This window comes from Rutidosis leptorrhynchoides, chromosome 9, assembly GCF_046630445.1.
Source record: "Rutidosis leptorrhynchoides isolate AG116_Rl617_1_P2 chromosome 9, CSIRO_AGI_Rlap_v1, whole genome shotgun sequence".
In the NCBI taxonomy this organism is placed as follows: Eukaryota; Viridiplantae; Streptophyta; class Magnoliopsida; order Asterales; family Asteraceae; genus Rutidosis; species Rutidosis leptorrhynchoides.
In genome coordinates this window covers 352,318,902-352,335,470 of record NC_092341.1, presented here as the reverse complement: position 1 = coordinate 352,335,470, position 16,569 = coordinate 352,318,902, and positions in this window count along the sequence as shown.

Genomic DNA, 16,569 nt, shown 5'->3' with positions numbered 1-16,569 from the left:
TCTTTAGGATTCGCGTCAATTAAGGTGTCTGTTCCCTAATTCTTAGATTACCAGACTTAATAAAAAGGGGCATATTCGATTTCGATAATTCAACCATAGAATGTAGTTTCACGTACTTGTGTCTATCTTGTAAATCATTTATAAAACCTGCATGTATTCTCATCCCAAAAATATTAGATTTTAAAAGTGGGACTATAACTCACTTTCACAGATTTTTACTTCGTCGGAAAGTAAGACTTGGCCACTGGTCGATTCACGAACCTATAACAAATATGTACATATATATCAAAGTATGCTCAAAATATATTTACAACACTTTTAATACATTTTGATGTTTTAAGTTTATTAAGTCAGCTGTCCTCGTTAGTAACCTACAACTAGTTGTCTAACGTTAGATGTACAGAAAAAAAAATTGATATATATTATGTTGAATCAATCCACGACCCAGTGTATACACGTCTCAGGCTAGATCACAACTTAAAGTATATATATTTTTGGAATCAACCTCAACTCTGTATAGTTAACTCCCACATTACTGCATATAGAGTGTCTATGGTTGTTCCAAATAATATATACACATGGGTCGATATGATATGTCAAAACATTTGCATACGTGTCTATGGTATCCCAAGATTACATAATATGTTAGAATACATGTATAATACAATATAAGTTAGCTAGGATATGATTAATATAGATTTGTTACCAATTTTCACGTTGCTACAACAAGAAAAATTATCTAATCTTGTTTTACCCATAACTTCTTCATTTTAAATCCGTTTTGAGTGAATCACATTGCTATGGTTTCATATTGAACTCTATTTTATGAATCTAAACAGAAAAAGTATAGGTTTATAGTCGGAAATATAAGTTACAAGTCGTTTTTGTAAAGGTAGTCATTTCAGTCGAAAGAACGACGTCTAGATGACCATTTTAGAAAACATACTTCCACTTTGAGTTTAACCATGATTTTTGGATATAGTTTCATGTTTATAATAAAAATCATTTTCCCAGAAGAACAACTTTTAAATCAAAGTTTATCATAGTTTTTAATTAACTAACCCAAAACAGCCCGCGGTGTTACTACGACGGCGTAAATTCGGTTTTACGGTGTTTTTCGTGTTTCCAGGTTTTAAATCATTAAGTTAGCATATCATATAGATATATAACATGTGTTTAGTTGATTTTAAAAGTCAAGTTAGAAGGATTAACTTTTGTTTGCAAACAAGTTTAGAATTAACTAAACTATGTTCTAGTGATTACAAGTTTAAAACTTCGAATAAGATAGCTTTATATGTATGAATCGAATGATGTTATGAACATCATTACTACCTCAAGTTTTCTGGATAAAGCTACTGGAAATGAGAAAAATGGATCTAGCTTCAAAGGATCCTTGGATGGCTTGAAAGTTCTTGAAGCAGAATCATGACACGAAAACAGTTCAAGTAAGATTTTCACTCGAAATAAGATTGTTATAGTTATAGAAATTGAATCAAAGTTTGAATATGAGTATTACCTTGTATTAGAAAGATATCTTACTGTAAATAAGAAAGATTTCTTGAGGTTGGATGATCACTCTACAAGATTGGAAGTAAGCTAGCAAACTTGGAAGTATTCTTGATTTTATGAAACTATAACTTGTAGAATTTATGAAGAACACTTAGAACATGAAGATAGAACTTGAGAGAGATCAATTAGATGAAGAAAATTGAAGAATGAAAGTGTTTGTAGGTGTTTTTGGTCGTTGGTGTATGGATTAGATATAAAGGATATGTAATTTTGTTTTCATGTAAATAAGTCATGAATGATTACTCATGTTTTTGTAATTTTATGAGATATTTCACGCTAGTTGCCAAATGATGGTTCCCACATGTGTTAGGTGACTCACATGGGCTGCTAAGAGCTGATAATTATAGTGTGTATACCAATAGTACATACATCTAAAAGCTGTGTATTGTACGAGTACGAATACGGGTGCATACGAGTAGAATTGTTGATGAAACTGAACGAGGATGTAATTGTAAGCATTTTTGTTAAGTAGAAGTATTTTGATAAGTGTCTTGAAGTCTTTCAAAAGTGTTTGAATATATATTAAAACACTACATGTATATACATTTTAACTGAGTCGTTAAGTCATCGTTAGTCGTTACATATAAGTGTTGTTTTGAAACCTTTAGGTTAACGATCTTGTTAAATATTGTTAACCCAATATTTATAATATCAAATGAGATTTTAAATTATTATATTATCATGATATTATGATGTACGAATATCTCTTAATATGATATATATACATTAAATGTCGTTACAACGATAATCGTTACATATATGTCTCGTTACAAAATCATTAAGTTAGTAGTCTTGTTTTTACATATGTAGTTCATTATTAATATACTTAATGATATGTTTAATTATCATAATATCATGTTAACTATATATATAACCATATATATGTCATCATATAGTTTTTACAAGTTTTAACGTTCGTGAATCACCGGTCAACTTGGGTGGTCAATTGTCTATATGAAACCTATTTTAATTAATCAAGTCTTAACAAGTTTGATTGCTTAACATGTTGGAAAGACTTAATCATTTAAATAACAATTTCATTTAATATATATATAAACATGGAAAAGTTCGGGTCACTACAGTACCTACCAGTTAAATAAATTTCGTCCCGAAATTTTAAGCAGTTGGAGGTGTTGACGTATCTTCTAGAAATAAATGCGGGTATTTCTTCTTCATCTGATCTTCTCATTCCCAGGTGAACTCGGGTCCTCTACGAGCATTCCAGCGAACCTTAACAATTGGTATCTTGTTTTGCTTAAGTCTTTTAACCTCACGATCCATTATTTCGACGGGTTCTTCGATGAATTGAAGTTTTTCGTTAATTTGGATTTCATCTAACAGAATAGTGAGATCTTCTTTAGCAAAACATTTCTTCAAATTCGAGACGTGGAAAGTGTTATATACAGCCGCAAGTTGTTGAGGTAACTCAAGTCGGTAAGCTACTGGTCCGACACGATCAATAATCTTGAATGGTCCGATATACCTTGGATTTAATTTCCCTCATTTACCAAATCGGACAACGCCTTTCCAAGGTGAAACTTTAAGCATGACCATCTCTCCAATTTCAAATTCTATATCTTTTCTTTTAATGTCAGCGTAGCGCTTTTGTCGACTTTGGGCGGTTTTCAACCGTTGTTGAATTTGGATGATCTTCTCGGTAGTTTCTTGTATTATCTCCGGACCCGTAATCTGTCTATCCCCTACTTTACTCCAACAAATCGGAGACCTGCACTTTCTACCATAAAGTGCTTCAAACGGCGCCATCTCAATACTTGAATGGTAGCTGTTGTTGTAGGAAAATTCTGCTAACGGTAGATGTCGATCCCAACTGTTTCTGAAATCAATAACACATGCTCGTAGCATGTCTTCAAGAGTTTGTATCATCCTTTCGCTCTGCTCATCAGTTTGTGGATGATAGGCAATACTCATGTCTAGACGAGTTCCTAATGCTTCCTGTAATGTCTGCCAGAATCTTGAAAAAAATCTGCCATCCCTATCAGAGATAATAGAGATTGGTATTCCATCTCTGGAGACGACTTCCTTCAAATACAGTCATGCTAACTTCTCCATCTTGTCATCTTCTCTTATTGGCAGGAAGTGTGCTGATTTGGTGAGATGATCAACAATTACCCAAATAGTATCAAAATCACTTGTAGTCCTTGGCAATTTAGTGATGAAATTCATGGTAATGTTTTCCCATTTCCATTCCGGGATTTCGGGTTGTTGAAGTAGACCTGATGGTTTCTGATGCTCAGCTTTGACCTTAGAACACGTCAAACATTCTCCTACGTATTTAGCAACATCGGCTTTCATACCCGGCCACCAAAAATGTTTCTTGAGATCCTTGTACATCTTCCCCGTTCCAGGATGTATTGAGTATCTGGTTTTATGAGCTTCTCTAAGTACCATTTCTCTCATATCTCCAAATTTTGGTACCCAAATCCTTTCAGCCCTATACCGGGTTCCGTCTTCCCGAATATTAAGATGCTTCTCCGATCCTTTGGGTATTTCATCCTTTAAATTTTCCTCTTTTAAAACTCCTTGTTGCGCCTCCTTTATTTGAGTAGTAAGGTTATTGTGAATCATTATATTCATAGATTTTACTCGAATGGGTTCTCTGTCCTTCCTGCTCAAGGCGTCGGCTACCACATTTGCCTTCCTCGGGTGGTAATGAATCTCAAAGTCGTAATCATTCAACAATTCAATCCACCTACGCTGCCTCATATTCAGTTGTTTCTGATTAAATATGTGTTGAAGACTTTTGTGGTCGGTATATATAATACTTTTGACCCCATATAAGTAGTGCCTCCAAGTCTTTAATGCAAAAACAACCGCGCCTAATTCCAAATCATGCGTCGTATAATTTTGTTCGTGAATCTTCAATTATCTAGACGCATAAGCAACCACCTTCGTTCGTTGCATTAATACACAACCGAGACCTTGCTTTGATGCGTCACAATAAATCACAAAATCATCATTCCCTTCAGGTAATGACAATATAGGTGCTGTAGTTAGCTTTTTATTCAATAACTGAAACGCTTTCTCTTGTTCATCCTTCCATTCAAATTTCTTCCCTTTATGCGTTAATGCATTCAAGGGTTTTGCTATTCTGGAAAAGTCTTGGATGAACCTTCTGTAGTAACCAGCTAGTCCTAAAAACTGGCGTATGTGTTTCGGAGTTTTTGGGGTTTCCCACTTTTCAACAGTTTCTATCTTTGCCGGATCCACCTTAATACCTTCTTTGTTCACTATGTGACCGAGGAATTGAACTTCTTCCAACCAAAATGCACACTTTGAAAACTTAGCGTACAATTCTTCCTTCCTCAATATTTCTAACACCTTTCTCAAATGTTCACCGTGTTCTTGGTCATTCTTTGAGTAAATAAGTATGTCATCAATGAAAATAATGACAAACTTGTCAAGCTATGGTCCACACACTCGGTTCATAAGGTCCATGAATACAGCTGGTGCATTAGTTAAACCAAACGGCATGACCATAAACTCATAATGACCGTAACATGTTCTGAAAGCAGTCTTTGGAATATCATCTTCTTTCACCCGCATTTGATGATACCCGGAACGTAAGTCAATCTTTGAATAAATAGACGAGCCTTGTAGTTGATCAAATAAGTTGTCGATTCTCGGTAGTGGGTAGCGGTTCTTGATGGTAAGTTTGTTCAACTCTCGGTAGTCGATACACAACCTGAATGTACCATCTTTCTTCTTGACAAACAAAACTGGAGCTCCCCACGGTGATGTGCTTGGTCGAATGAAACCACGCTCTAAAAGTTCTTGTAATTGGCTTTGCAGTTCTTTCATCTTGCTGGGTGCGAGTCTATAAGGAGCACGAGCTATTGGTGCAGCTCCTGGTACAAGATCTATTTGAAATTCAACGGATCGATGTGGAGGTAACCCCGGTAATTCTTTCAGAAATACATCGGGAAATTCTTTTGCGACGGGAACATCATTGATGCTCTTTTCTTCAGTTTGTACTTTCTCGACGTGTGCTAGAACAGCATAGCAACCTTTTCTTATTAGTTTTTGTGCCTTCAAATTACTAATAAGATGTAGCTTCGTGTTGCCCTTTTCTCCTACACCATTAAGGGTTTTCTTTTTTCTCGTATAATGCGAATTGCATTTTTATAACAAACGATCTCTGCTTTCACTTCTTTCAACCAGTCCATACCGATTATCACATCAAAACTCCCTAACTCTACTGGTATCAAGTCAATCTTAAATGTTTCGCTAACCAGTTTAATTTCTCGATTCCGACATATATTATCTGCTGAAATTAATTTACCATTTGCTAATTCGAGTAAAAATTTACTATCCAAAGGCGTCAATGGACAACTTAATTTAGCACAAAAATCTCTACTCATATAGCTTCTATCCGCACCCGAATCAAATAAAACGTAAGCAGATTTATTGTCAATAAGAAACGTACCCGTAACAAGCTCCGGGTCTTCCTGTGCCTCTGCCGCATTAATATTGAAAACTCTTCCACGGCCTTGTCCATTCGTGTTCTCCTGGTTCGGGCAATTTCTAATAATGTGGCCCGATTTTCCACATTTATAACAAACTACATTGGCATAACTTGCTCCGACACTACTTGCTCCGCCATTACTCGTTTCGACACCATTTGTTCCTTTTGTTCTGTTAACCCCTGGTCCGTAGACCTCACACTTCGCCGCGCTATGAACATTTCTTTTACACTTGTTGCAAAATTTGGTGCAGAACCCCGAGTGATACTTTTCACACCTTTGGCATAGCTGCTTCTGATTGTTGTTGTTGTTGCGGTTATTATTGTTGTTGGGATGATTGTTGTAGTTGTTGTTGTTGTTGTTGTTGTTGTTATTGTTGTTGGGCCGTTTGTTGTAGTTGCGATTGATGTTGCGATTGTTGGGATAGTTGTTGCGATTATTGTTGTAATTGCTGTTGTTGTTGTATTGGTGATTCTTATTACCGTTTTCCTCCCACTTTCTTTTGACTTGCTTCACATTGGCCTCTTCAGCAGTCTGTTCTTTAATTCTTTCTTCAATCTGGTTCACTAGTTTGTGAGCCATTCTACATGCCTGTTGTATGGAGGCAGGCTCGTGTAAACTTATATCTTCTTGGATTCTTTTCGGTAATCCTTTCACAAACGCGTCGATCTTCTCTTCCTCATCTTCGAACGCTCCCGGACACAATAGGCATAATTCTGTGAATCGTCTTTCGTACGTGGTAATATCAAATCCTTGGGTTCGTAACCCTCTAAGTTCTGTCTTGAGCTTATTGACCTCGGTTCTGGGACGGTACTTCTCGTTCATCAAGTGCTTGAATGCTGACCACGGTAGTGCGTAAGCATCATCTTGCCCCACTTGCTCTAGATAGGTATTCCACCATGTTAACGCAGAACCTGTAAAGGTATGCGTAGCGTACTTCATTTTGTCCTCTTCAGTACACTTACTTATGGCAAACACCGATTCGACCTTCTCGGTCCACCGTTTCAATCCGATCGGTCCTTCGGTTCCATCAAATTCCAAAGGTTTGCAGGCAGTGAATTCTTTGTAGGTGCATCCTACACGATTTCCTGTACTGCTAGATCCAAGGTTATTGTTGGTATGTAGCGCAGCCTGTACTGCGGCTATGTTTGAAGCAAGAAAGGCACGAAATTCCTCTTCGCTCATATTCAAGGTGTGTCGATTAGTCGGTGCCATTTCCTTCAAAATAGTCAAATGAAACGAGTTAATCATATAGAATATCAAGAGTAGTCAATAGTATTTCGTAGCGTAATATGAACTTATTTATAAAAGCTCTTTCTTCATATTAGCGTTTTATACTCTTTAATTCGGGTAGTACCTACCCGTTAAGTTCATACTTAGTAGCTAACATACCATTTCAACTACTACAATTCTATATGAAAAACTAATCACAAAAACAAAACAAAAAAATATATCATATTCAAGCCTTTATACAATAACTTGCAAACTTACAATACCGCTATTTTACATATAGCATGAAATATAGCACATAAAACTTTGATACAAAGTAGTTGCGAAGATAATTCTAGTAAATAAATAAGGCGTTCAACAAAGGTAATAAAGACACGTAATTCATACGTCCAGAAACAAGTCATGCATTCTGGTTTTACTAATACCACTTCCCATCCTTGGTTTTGTGGAACATAACCGTTGTGACCGATAGTAAGACAATGTGTTGTAACGTCGTCAAAAGGATGAAGTTTACGTAATGACCAACAGTCTCGTAATAACCTAAAAACCTCTTTTCTTACCCCAATTACCGACTCCATCACTTATGGGAATGTTTTGTTTAATAGTTGTAGCCCGATGTTCTTGTTCTCACTTTGGTGAGAAGCGAACATTACTAACCCGTAAGCATAACATGCTTCTTTATGTTGCATGTTAGCCGCTTTTTCTAAATTACGAAGTCCTATATTCGGATATATTGAGTCAAAATAATTTCTTAACCCGTTGCGTAAAATAGCATTTGGGTTCCCCGCAATATATGCGTCAAAGTAAACACATCGTAACTTATGGATTTCCCAATGTGATATCCCCCATCTTTCGAACGAAAACCTTTTATAAACCAAGGCATTCTTGGAACGTTCTTCGAATGTCTTACAAACTGATCTCGCCTTAAATAGTTGTGCCGAGGAATTCTGACCGACTCTAGCCAAGATTTCATCAATCATGTCTCCGGGTAGGTCTCTTAAAATATTGGGTTGTCTATCCATTTTGTGTTTTTATACTGTAAAATAGACAAGAGTTAGATTCATAAAAAAAAATACTTATTAATACAAGCAATTTTTACATATATCATAAAGCATAAGCACACTATATTACATATATTACACCACACGAATACAACTATCTTATTCCGACTCGCTCGTTTCTTCTTCTTCGGTTTTGGTTCGTTTTGCCAAGTTTCTAGGGATATATGATGTTCCCCTAATACGAGCCGTCGTTTTCCACACAACTTAAGAAATACGGGTGTTGACGATACATATAAAGTTCATCGGGTTTGGAATCAAATTTCTCTATTTTTATGCTCTTTCCCTTATTGTTCTCTTTTGCCTTATTAAATTGTGTTGGGGTAATTTCTATAACATCATCGGAATCTTTGTCGGGATCCGATTCATCGGAGAATTGGTAATCCTCCCAATACTTTGCTTCCTTGGCGAAAACATCATTGACCATAATTAACTTTTGTTGGTTGGTTGAGGATTTTCTTCTACTTAACCGTTTTATTATTTCCCCCACTGGTTCTATTTCTTCTTCCGGTTCCGATTCTTCTTCCGGTTCCGATTCTTCTTCCGGTTCTGACTCTTCTTCCGGTTCCTCTTCGGGAACTTGTGAATCAGTCCACGAATCATTCCAATTTACATTTGACTCTTCATTATTATTAGGTGAGTCAATGGGACTTGTTCTAGAGGTAGACATCTATCACATAATATCAAACAAGTTAAGAGATTAATATATCACATAATATTCACATGTTAAAAATATATAGTTTCCAACAAAAATGTTAAGCAATCATTTTTAAAGAAAACACGGTCGAAGTCCAGACTCACTAATGCATCCTAACAAACTCGATAAGACACACTAATGCAAATTTTCTGGTTCTCTAAGACCAACGCTCGGATACCAACTGAAATGTCCCATTCATATTGATTATAAACGTTCCATATTAATTGATTTTGTTGCGAGGTTTTGACCTCTATATGAGACGTTTTTCAAAGACTGCATTCATTTTTAAAACAACCATAACCTTTATTTTATCAATAAAAGTTTCAAAAGCATTATGTAGATTATCAAATAATGATAATCTAAAATATACTGTTTACAAACGACCATTACGTAATGGTTTACAATAGAAATATATTACATCGACATATGTTTCTTGAATGCAGTTTTTACATAATATCATACAAACATAGACTCCAAATCTTGTCCTTATTTTAGTATGCAACAGCGGAAGCTCTTAGTATTCACCTGAGAATAAAAATGCTTTAAACGTCAACAAAAATGTTGGTGAGTTATAGGTTTAACCTATATATATCAAATCGTAACAATAGACCACAAGATTTCATATTTCAATATACATCCCATACATAGAGATAAAAATCATTCATATGGTGAACACCTGGTAACCGACATTAACAAGATGCATATTTAAGAATATCCCCATCATTCCGGGACACCCTTCAGATATGATATAAATTTCGAAGTACTAAAGCATCCGGTACTTTGGATGGGGTTTGTTAGGCCCAATAGATCTATCTTTAGGATTCGCGTCAATTAGGGTGTCTGTTCCCTAATTCTTAGATTACCAGACTTAATAAAAGGGGGCATATTCAATTTCGATAATTCAACCATAGAATGTTGTTTCACGTACTTGTGTCTATTTTGTAAATCATTTATAAAACCTGCATGTATTCTCATCCCAAAAATAATAGATTTTAAAAGTGGGACTATAACTCACTTTCACAGATTTTTACTTCGTCTGGAAGTAAGACTTGGCCACTGGTCGATTCACGAACCTATAACAAATATGTACATATATATCAATGTATGTTCAAAATATATTTACAACACTTTTAATACATTTTGATGTTTTAAGTTTATTAAGTCAGCTGTCCTCGTTAGCAACCTACAACTAGTTGTCCAACGTTAGATGTACAGAAAAAAAATTGATATATATTATCTTGAATCAATCCACGACCCAGTGTATACACGTCTCAGGCTAGATCACAACTCAAAGTATATATATTTTTGGAATCAACCTCAACCCTATATAGCTAACTCCCACATTACTGCATATAGAGTGTCTATGGTTGTTCCAAATAATATATACACATGGGTCGATATGATATGTCAAAACATTTGCATACGTGTCTATGGTATCCCAAGATTACATAATATATTAGAATACATCTATAATACAATATAAGTTAGCTAGGATATGATTAATATAGATTTGTTACCAATTTTCACGTTGCTACAACAAGAAAAATTATCCAATCTTGTTTTACCCATAACTTCTTCATTTTAAATCCGTTTTGAGTGAATCACATTGCTATGGTTTCATATTGAACTCTATTTTATGAATCTAAACAGAAAAAGTATAGGTTTATAGTCGGAAATATAAGTTACAAGTCGTTTTTGTAAAGGTAGTCATTTCAGTCGAAAGAACGACGTGTAGATGACCATTTTAGAAAACATACTTCCACTTTGAGTTTAACCATGATTTTTGGATATAGTTTCATGTTTATAAGAAAAATCATTTTCCCAGAAGAACAACTTTTAAATCAAAGTTTATCATAGTTTTTAATTAACTAACCCAAAACAGCCCGCGGTGTTACTACGACGGCGTAAATTCGGTTTTACGGTGTTTTTCGTGTTTCCAGGTTTTAAATCATTAAGTTAGCATATCATATATATATATATAACATGTGTTTAGTTGATTTTAAAAGTCAAGTTAGAAGGATTAACTTTTGTTTGCAAACAAGTTTAGAATTAACTAAACTATGTTCTAGTGATCACAAGTTTAAACCTTCGAATAAGATAGCTTTATATGTATGAATCGAATGATGTTATGAACATCATTACTACCTCAAGTTTTCTGGATAAAGCTACTGGAAATGAGAAAAATGGATCTAGCTTCAAAGGATCCTTGGATGGCTTGAAAGTTCTTGAAGCAGAATCATGACACGAAAACAGTTCAAGTAAGATTTTCACTCGAAATAAGATTGTTATAGTTATAGAAATTGAATCAAAGTTTGAATATGAGTATTACCTTGTATTAGAAATATATCTTACTATAAATAAGAAAGATTTCTTGAGGTTGGATGATCACTCTACAAGATTGGAAGTAAGCTAGCAAACTTGGAAGTATTCTTGATTTTATGAAACTAGAACTTGTAGAATTTATGAAGAACACTTAGAACATGAAGATAGAACTTGAGAGAGATCAATTAGATGAAGAAAATTGAAGAATGAAAGTGTTTGTAGGTGTTTTTGGTCGTTGGTGTATGGATTAGATATAAAGGATATGTAATTTTGTTTTCATGTAAATAAGTCATGAATGATTACTCATGTTTTTGTAATTTTATGAGATATTTCATGCTAGTTGCCAAATGATGGTTCCCACATATGGTAGGTGACTCACATGGGCTACTAAGAGCTTATCATTATAGTGTATATACCAATAGTACATACATCTAAAAGCTGTGTATTGTACGAGTACGAATACGGGTGCATACGAGTAGAATTGTTGATGAAACTGAACGAGGATGTAATTGTAAGCATTTTTGTTAAGTAGAAGTATTTTGATAAGTGTCTTGAAGTCTTTCAAAGTGTATGAATAGATATTAAAACACTACATGTATATACATTTTAACTGAGTCGTTAAGTCATCGTTAGTCGTTACATGTAAGTGTTGTTTTGAAACCTTTAGGTTAACGATCTTGTTAAATGTTGTTAACCCAATGTTTATAATATCAAATGAGATTTTAAATTATTATATTATCATGATATTATGATGTACGAATATCTCTTAATATGATATATATACATTAAATGTCGTTACAACGATAATCGTTACATATATGTCTCGTTTCAAAATCATTAAGTTAGTAGTCTTGTTTTTACATATGTAGTTCATTATTAATATACTTAATGATATGTTTACTTATCATAATATCATGTTAACTATATATATAACCATATATATGTCATCATATAGTTTTTACAAGTTTTAACGTTCGTGAATCACTGGTCAACTTGGGTGGTCAATTGTCTATATGAAACCTATTTTAATTAATCAAGTCTTAACAAGTTTGATTGCTTAACATGTTGGAAACACGTAATCATGTAAATAACAATTTCATTTAATATATATATATAAACATGGAAAAGTTTGGGTCACTACATCATTAGTGAGTCTGGATCGACCCGAGTAGGATTCACTAATAGGACCAATCTACAACTTGCTAGTTTACTTGTTTCTGCAGAACTTACTGCATGTTGCTGCTCACTTTTACTGCTATACGCTGTATACTGTTACTTGATTTCACTACTGCATGCTATTATCTGCTTTTGATTGCATGATACTTCTCGTTATTGCCATGTTATTTACTGCTTTACATGATCTAGACTGTCGTAGTTACTTTGCCTAATACATGCTTGCTTTATGACTTACTGACAAGGAAAAGTTATTTTTCCTTGTTCAGATGTCGGATATTCCACCTGTTATCATTTTGGAGAGCGACTCAGACTCATCAGCCACCTCGCCTACCGTTGTTGCTAATTCTCAGATCCCGTCGTCGACACCCTCCAGTGACTCAGGCGCTTCGTCCTCCGGAGCTAGTAGCCATACACCCGGCCCAGTGATTACCTCAGACGGAGCCGAGGATCCACCGGAGATTCCAGCTCCACTTGCCCCTGGACCTCCGGAGCCACAGCACCATCCCGGTGATGCTGTGATTCCTGCGAAACTTGGGGAAGGTCCAGTCCGTAATGAGCATAACCATTGGTGCCGACGCCTTCCTGATGGACATCTCGTGCCGATCATACCCGCCAGATACCGACAGATGATGGCCGCCCGAGGAGAGCCACCCGTGCAGCCACCCCAGCCGATATAGATGACCCATCATCCACCGATTCTTCATCCGACGACTCATCCACTGACGACTCTAGTGATGAGGATTCAGATGAGGACCCCGATGATGCACCTGTACAGCCACCCTCTACCCCGCCGAAGAAACGGTACCATTTTGATGGTACTGTCGTTCCAGGGATTAATGGAGGTCGACCATTCGTTGACGCTCATGGTCGGCGTCGTAGGGTTACCGCCCGAAAGTGGCTTGTGCCGTATCCTGCTCATCCCTTCATCCGTAAGCCTTACCGCTTCATAGCCTCTACTTCTGGAGTCAGACCGTCTGCACCACCAGCTCTACCAGCACCACCCGTACCGACTGCATCGCCTGCCCCACCATCTCCCTCTGTCGAGGAACTGATGAGGGAGGTGGAGATCCTCCGTGCTCGGGTAACTGAGCTCGAGGACCATATGTCCCACGTATTGGACATCCTACACCCACCATCACCATAGGACATTTGTAGTAGATTTCATTATGTAATCTCATTTGTAGTTTCATGTCTCACTTATGTATTGTACGAATCTATGCGGATGTATGGAACTTATTATTAATGAATGGAACTTTGCGTTATTTAATTCTTGCACGGTGTTCTATTTACGTTACTGTATGATGATTCTGTGGTATTTGTATCTAGTTGCATTACTTAATAGACATGTGATGTGTTGATTCCATGTTGGTTACCATATACTGTATTATTACTATTTGAATACCGGATTTTGACTTGAGTCAAAATTTTTGTTTAGAACATCAATGGCCAAAGGAAGTTCAACACCCACCGCAGTCCAAATCGATGAAATGATCAATGAACGAGTCGCCGCAGCTTTAGCAGAAATGAACCCCCAAGATCCACTGCCACCGGTTATCCAGCCCATTCGTAATGGGTGTACATACAAAGAGGTTCAAAGCTGCAAGCCCCACAACTTTAGTGGAACTGAGGGGCCAGTTGGTCTCACTAGGTGGTTTGAGAAATTAGAATCTGTGTTTCGAGTTAGTAACTGCTCAGAGGTGAACAAAACCAAGTATGCCTCATGTACACTGTCTGATGGAGCACTAACTTGGTGGAACACATTGGCTTAAGCAAAGGGTATTGATGAGGCGTTTGTTACCCCATGGGAGGAATTCAAAGGGGCCCTGATTGAGGAATATTGCCCTAGGACAGATATCCAGAAGATGGAGATTGAGTTTATACAGTTGAAGGTTGTGGGAAACGATCTCGATGGTTACAATCGTAGGTATCTAAAATTAGCCCTGATGTATCCTACCATGGTTACCCCGGAGTTCAAGTGCATGGAAAGGTATTTGTGGGGACTTCCTAAGTCCATTAAGGGGAATGTCACCTCGTCTAAGCCACCCAATGTCCCGGAAGCAATGCGCATGGCGCATACCGTAATGAACCAAATCATTATCAATGAACCGGAAAAGGCAAAATCTGAAGCGGGTAGTAGTGAAAAGCGCAAGTGGGACAACAACAACAACAAAGGGAGAGCCTATTCTCAAAACCCGGCGAAGCGACATGAGGGTTTTAGGGGAAACAACAACGGTGGAAATCCCAATCCGAATACCAACTCGAACCCCAACTACAAAGGTACTCTACCACAGTGCAAGAGGTGCTACAAGCACCATACCGGGTACTGTAACGTTTTTTGTGAAAAATGCAAAAAGACCGGGCATATTGGCAGGGACTGCAAGATCACCACCATGACTGGGAAGCCGAACCCCAATGGACCGAGAAAGTGTTATGAATGCGTACAGACGGGCCACTTCAGAAATGAGTGTCCCAACAAGCGAAAGGACGGCAGACCACTGCGTGGCAGAGCTTTTAATGTAAATGCAAGGGATGCTCATGAGAACCCCAACTTGGTTACAGGTATATTCACTATCAACAATTTATTAGCTTCTGTCCTATTTAATACTGGTGCCGATAGAAGTTATGTATGTAGACACTTTTGCGATAAGATAAATTGGTCGTTAGTTCCTTTGAAGGAGAGTATGCTTGTAGAGGTAGCCAATGGAAAACTTGAGAAAGTTGACCAAATTAGCTGAGGAGCTATTATCACCATAGCTGGTGTATATTTCGAGATTGACTTGATACTCATCAAGTTGGTAAGCTTTGATGTTATTGTAGGTATGGACTGGTTGACCAAGATAAGGGCCGACATTATCTGTGGAGATAAAGCTCTTCGTATACCACACAGAGACGGTGAGCCATTGATTATTTACGGAGAGAGATGTAGCTCGAAACTGAATCTCATTAGTTGCATGAAAGCGCAAAAGATCATGAAGAAATGACGTCTTCCTGTTTTGGCACATGTGAAAACATTAGAAACCGAGGTGAAGAGCGTGGATGACGTACGAATTGTGAACAAATTTTTTGATGTCTTTCAAGAGGAATTTCCTAGATTACCGCCACCAAGAGCAGTAAAGTTTCAGATCGACTTAGTGCCAGGAGCTGCACCTGTAGCTCGAGTACCTTATCGACTCGCACCTTCCGAAATGCAAGAGGCTGTGGATAAATCACAAGGACAAAACCTGTCTTCAAAGAATCCAAATGATTCAGTATCTGTTGAAGCCATTAACGAATACCTTGCTTCCGAATCTAAACCCTTGCGGACAATATTCTTCATCATCCTCTGATATTAGAAATTCTAAGATATCATCGTATCTTTCATTATAAATATCCTGCATATTTCTGGAGATAATTTCATAATCATTCTTATCGAAAATCAATTTTCTCTTTACGATATCTGTGTTACACCATAAAAGAAACTATTTTAGTTTCTAAATTCTGAAACTTTCAAGTTGAAAATATAAATGTTTTGAAGTAATGTTGGGAATTGAAGCATGAGTTAATATAATATAATGACACTTGATCAACGTGATTATATTACAGTAAGTCATGCTGAGTTTCTAATGGAACGTGATAAAAGTTCACAGATCCCACCCTCATCATGAACCATGTTACATAACTCTTTCATTCTATATAATCTCTAAATATATCAAGAATATATATTTCTTGATGATTCGGTCTTTTCCGGATATTCTGGTAATTTGATAAATCAAGATCGTGCCATTACGATTACCTTCTCGGAACATTAACTATGTTCATCCAAAACTCCATACCTACGAATTCTGGACCATTACAAGAGATGCCTAATCGCAAGAAGAAGAAACGAAGGGACAAAGCTCAGAAATAGAAATTGGAGTATAAATCGCAGCAAATAGGAGGGAGTATTAACTGTGAATGACAATAATTATAGAAGACAGAAGTAGGGACATTGAAATATAACGGAGAATAAAAAGCCTATAAAAACAAATAATTTTATAAACCGTGTATATCAATGCGT